Below are 6,000 nucleotides of genomic sequence, written 5' to 3'. Positions count from 1 at the left end.
AAAAAATTTAAAAGTACCACATACAAAAGCATCAAAATAGCATAAAACTATTAGTAATAAATTTAGTAAAAGCTGTGCAAGTCTGCTACATGAAAAATAGCAAAATATTACTGAGAGAAATTAAAGAAAGCTAATTAAATGGAGAGATATAGTTTATGAATCAGAAAACTCAATACTGTATGATATTCATAATTTGCCATATAAATTGTCATATAAATTGATACCTGAACATAAAATTTATCTGGAAATGCAAAGAACATATAAGATACAAAATGATTTTGAAAAAGTATAAAGTTTAAGGACTTATACTATCTGATTCCAAGATTTACTGTAAAGCCATAGGAATAAAGGCCCTGTGGTATTGATGTAGGAAGAGAAAAAGAGATTGATGGGGTAAATTTGACTCACACATATATCATCAACTCATTTTCAAGAGATTTGTCATCATCAATTGATTTTCAACAGAGACACGAGAGCTAGTCCATGAGGAAAGGAAAGCATATAACAAATTTGCTGGGACAACTCGATATCCACGTGAAGAAAACACTAAGCCTTCATTCATAAAATAGATCATATACAAAATTTCATTAGAAATAGATCATGGACTTAAACAAAACATAAAATTTCTAGAAGAATAACTTTGCAAACATGAGACCGGCAAAAAATTTAAAACGGAAGACAGTGGTATTAACTATAAAAGAAAAAATGCAAAATTGAACTTCATCAAACTTAAAATAGTCTGCTCTTCAAGAAGACAGTACTGAAAAAATGGAAAGGCTAGGTACAGATTGCAACTAGATATTCCCAATATATATGTCTGCCCAAGATTTATAAAGAAGTCTTATAACTAAATAATCAAAAGACAAGCTATCAATAGAAAATGGTCAGAGGACTCAGCAGACACTTTACAAATGAAAATATATGAATGGCCAATGAGCACATAAGACAATGATCAACATTATTAGCCATCAGAACAATGAGAATTAAAACTGTGTTAAGATACCACTTCGTGGCCAGGCGCGGTGGCTCACACCTGTAATCCCAGCACTTTGGGAGGCCGAAGCGGGCGGATCACAAGGTCAGGAGTTCAAAACCAGCCTGACCAACATGGTGAAACCCAGTCTCTATTAAAAATACAAAAATTAGCCTGGCGTGGTGGCAAGCACCTGTAATCCCAGCTACTCAGGAGGCTGAGGCAGGAGAATCGCTTGACCCTGGGAGGTGGAGGCTGCAGTGAGACGAGATCGCACCACTGCACTCCAGCCTGGGCGACAGAGTGAGACTTTGTCTCAAAAAATAAAAAAATGTGGGGGTGGGGGAAGAATATATTCATAAATGGAAGTACTACTCATTGACTGAAAAACAGAGGACAACAGAGGACACCACTGTATTGTTCCATTTGCACGAACTGTACAATCTACAGTAGAAAAAGCAGGTCAGTCACTGCTGAGCATGGGGCAGGCCAGACTGTCTGCAAAGGGGCACAGGGAGCTTTTCGGAGTTGGGAAAATCTACATCTTGATCAAGGTAGGCTACTCAGGCCTATACATGTATAAAATTGCATCAAAACCTATAACTAAAATATGCGCATTCTATTGTATGTAAATTACACTACAATAAAATGACTTAGAAATGAGGTAGAACTCCAGTTACTGGCATCAAATGATACCTATAATAATTTGAGTGGTTAAGTCCAAGACACAGAAAAAGATGTGTAGTACGATCTGATGTATTTAGAAAAGGAGTATGTATGTATGTTGTGGATACACATTTGTGAAAATTCCAAGATACTTTTTGCCAGTCTTTTCCTAAGCCTAAAGAGTGATTTCCTTTTGTGGAGGGAAGGAGTATCAGCAGTGGTGGTGGTAGGGAGGGGATTTGGAATTTGAGAAATGTGTGAAGAGGAAATACCTTTTTGTTTTGTTTTCATTCCAAATACTGCTTATTGCCTCCCTCTGCCTTTAGTTTTTTCAGCAAGAATTTATTTGATTTTTTAAAAAATAATAAAAGAAAAGCTGTAAATATGTTCTTATCCTCTTTCTGGGTCCTGTGCAACTTGACAGTGATACTGCATTACAAATTATTTTTAAAATTCTTAATAATAGTTAACACTTACTGTATGAGAGTTATTACATTTACTGTGTGCTCTGTACCACGCTAAGCCCTTTGTGTGTGTTATCTTGGTTACTTCTCACAATAGCTTTATGATCAAGTTTCGTGATTAGTAAACGTGGTTATCAGAATTCAAACTCATATGGCCTATTCTAAAGCCTATTGTGAATTGATTGCACTATACTTTCTAAGTTTACAGGGTTTGTTAGTAGCAAAGCCAGATTTCAAATCTCAAACTTCTGATTTGGTTCAGAATTCTTTTTCATTTCTTGGTGGTAATCTCCAAGGTAAAAAATATTTTAAAAGGCATTTAAAATGATTTTATCAAATTTTAGGATAACGGTAGTACACAGCCACAAAAACTAAGAGTAATCTAGTGTATAGTTTTCTAAATATTATTTTGGGTGGAACTTATGGTTAATTCTCATTTGTTATAGAGCAAAGATTGAAGTTACTTTTAAATATCATACACATACTTTTATAATCAGGTGTAAAACTTTGTGTATATACCGTTGTCCCTTGGTATCCATGGGGAATTAGTTCCAGGACCCTCCTGCAGATACCGAAATCCACAAATGCTCAAGTTCCTTCTATAAAGTGGTGTAGTATTCATGTATAACCTACACAATCCTCCCATATACTTTAAATCATCATAGATTACCTATAATATATAATACAATGTAAATGCTATGGAAATAGTTGTTACACTGGATTGTTTAGGGAAATACAAAAAAAGTCTGTACACATTCAGTACAGATACAACCATACTTGCTTTTTTAAAATATTGTTTGATCTGTGGTTGTTTGAATCCACGAATTCAGAACCCATGGATACACAGGCCAGACTATACTTACTATTGCACTGGGACTTTCAAAGACTGTTATCTGATAAAATGTTTATTTAGAGACAGGCATATCATACATTGACACCAGAACCTGGGGCCTACCTCTGAGTGTAGGACAAATGTTTAGTACTGAGTGTTAGTTTAGTACTCTCATTGTATTCTTGTAGGTGATGTAGTCATTCAGTATTCAATATAGTCTTAGAATATTGAATATTCAATATAGTCTTAGAATATTGAATATTCAATATAGTCTTAGAATATTGAATATCCAATATAGTCTTAGAATATTGAATATTCAATATAGTCTTAGAATATTGAATATTCAATATTCAATATAGTCTTAGAAATATTAGAATGTAATACCCCATTCATTGATAGATCTCCCTAGGTTTGTGGAACTGTAAAATAACTTAGTTGTCATTCAGTCTGTGTGTGTATCCTTTGTTGAACATTTGATTCATTCAATTTTTTTAATTTAAGAATAATTGATAAGTTCCTGTTAGTCAATGTTCTTGCAAAAATACTCAACTTCTTTTATGAAAATAAAAGGATATGGAAGGTGCATCACTCTGGAGCTAATGCCATTTGGGAGCCTTTTCCACACTTCAGCCTGAATATATGGATGGAAGGAGCAGTTGCCCAAACCTACAGAAAGCCAGAGAGAGAGGGCTGCCTGAGAGGAGTTATGCAGTGCCTCTCCTGCCTCTGCTCTTCCCAGCCTCTGCTCTTCCCAGCCTCTGATCTCCCACCAGGACCTCATGGTGGTGGAACCCATGCAGAAAGCGAAGGGAAGAGAACCTGCTGATGCAGTACATACAGGCCTGGCTCCAGATACCCAAACCAGGGTAGAGAAGACTGCAGGCTTGATCAGGAGAGACATTTGGAAAACATCCTGCACAGTCTCCAAGATTTAAGAGGAGAATATTGATGGAGCTATATGAAGGACAGATACACAGATAGTACATGACTTCCCTTGAGAAATGGCAAGATGTGGTTATATTAAAACTGGATTTCTTCATGTAAGCATCAGTGATAACTGAGTAGCAATTGCCCTCTTTCAACAGTGAGTGAAGTCTCCACTCACTCTGCGTCTTACCCTTCCCACTTCATTCAGATTTCCTCTGTACGCATTTGGGTTCCAGCTCATTCTCTTACTTATAAAAGGAATTCATTATCAACCAGAGGTTGCATAGAAGATAATTTGCCCAAGCTACCTAGTTACTGGTGGATACAGGTTGAGAACCTAGGAGCATTAGCCATGATAGGTTATCTTACGCTATGGTTGCAAATCATTGCTGAAATATCTGTGGTTTATTACGACAAAGATTTGTATTTTAATTTACTCAAAATCTCCTGTGGGTCACATGGTGAGTCAGAGACATGGTCTGTCTCCGCTTTGCTGCTCTGTCATCTCAATGTGTGGCTTCCAGGTTAGCACAGCTGGAGAACAGAAGGCCGGAGGGCCACTCAGGGGATTTTGCTCCACCGTGGAGGGGATTTTCATCTCTAGTCAGAGTCCCCAGGCTAGAATTACTCACATGGCTCTATCCAACTGCAGGAAAGTTGGGAATTGTAATTTGTGTGCCCAAGAAGGAAACAAGCAGCTATTGGTGAGTGTGAGCAATTGCTCCCACAATAAGAATCTTTCATTTTGGTCCGGGCTTTTTTCAGCTTAATAATGCCACTTTTTGTTCTACCTTAGCCGGTGTGTTGACTGTCATATTTGCAATACAGACCTTCAGAGCTATTCACACAGGAGATAGCAAGAGGAATGCCTGCTGGGGGGCTCAGTGAAGACCCCACAGAGGAAAAGTGACTTGGATTTTGTTTTGAGGCTTGTGTAGGATTTAAAAATGTAAGAAGAATGGTTTAAGTTATTTCAAACTGTCCACATTGACTCAGTAAAGGTAAGTGGGAAGAATTCTCACAGCCTGTCTTGGTAAACCAGGCAAGTCAGTCTTACTCCTAGTAAAACAGCTATGCAGAGAAAAATCAGGTTGGATCTTTGAATGCTTGACTGTGGATCTTGGACTTCACCTCACAGTTAATAGGCAGGAATTGGTTCAATAGCCAGTAATTCTTAGCAGGAGGAAAGAGTGTGTCATTTGGATTCTATAGAACCCATTTCACTCTCCATTTGTACTTGCAGATCCAGCTTCAACACAATTTTCTTATGTTCTGAAAGTTCAAGCACAAGCACTTGGGGGATAGTTGGCTGTGTGTTTCTGCCTTGGGTTTTCTAAGACTAACCACCCAGTGAATTCTGCGAAACCCTGTTAAATGATGTTCCTAGCCATGGAGGACCAGGGAAAGCCAAAGGCAGAACCGTCTCTGTGAGTAATGATATAGCTGCAGACCCTGATGGGGCGCAGTACGTTATTAATAGAACAGGGCATAAGGATGCATGCTGTCAGAGCTACCCCGTCTATTTTTGTGTGACACGGGGGACTTGTAGCCACTGCATTGATTTGCAATGGTGAACTGTCATTTCCAATAACAACTGTCCATGATAATATTTAAAATAATATTGAAAATTCACTGAATATAATATTTTTAAAGGGTATCATCTTTTAAAAAATATATGTGGATTTTAAAGACAAGTAGATGAGTAGAACACCAACGATTATTGCTAAATTATCCTAAATTTACCTGGGATTGCAATAAAATTAATGTTCCCTAGAAATTGTGAATGGTTGAATTAAAGCATAATAATTGAATGCAAATACCACAAAATTTTTGCTTTTCCCCTTTGGCTTTTTGTTTTGTTTTGTTTTGTTTTGTATTTTTTGAGACTGAGTTTCACTCTTGCTGCCCAGGCTGGAGTACAATGGCGTGATCTCGGCTCATTGCAACCTCCGCCTCCTCTGTTCAAGCAATTCTCCCGCCTCAGCTTCCTGAGTAGCTGGGGTTACAGGTATGCACCACCACACCCGGCTAATTTTTTTCGTATTTTTAGTAAAGATGGGGTTTCTCCATGTTGGTCAGGCTGGTCTCGAACTCCCGACCTCAGATGATCCGCCCGCCTCATCCTCCCAAAGTGCTGG

This window comes from Pan paniscus, chromosome 6 (genome assembly GCF_029289425.2).
Source record: "Pan paniscus chromosome 6, NHGRI_mPanPan1-v2.0_pri, whole genome shotgun sequence".
NCBI lineage: Eukaryota > Metazoa > Chordata > Mammalia > Primates > Hominidae > Pan > Pan paniscus.
The sequence above is the reverse complement of the archived record's forward strand: the minus strand, read 5'-3'. Positions refer to the sequence as shown.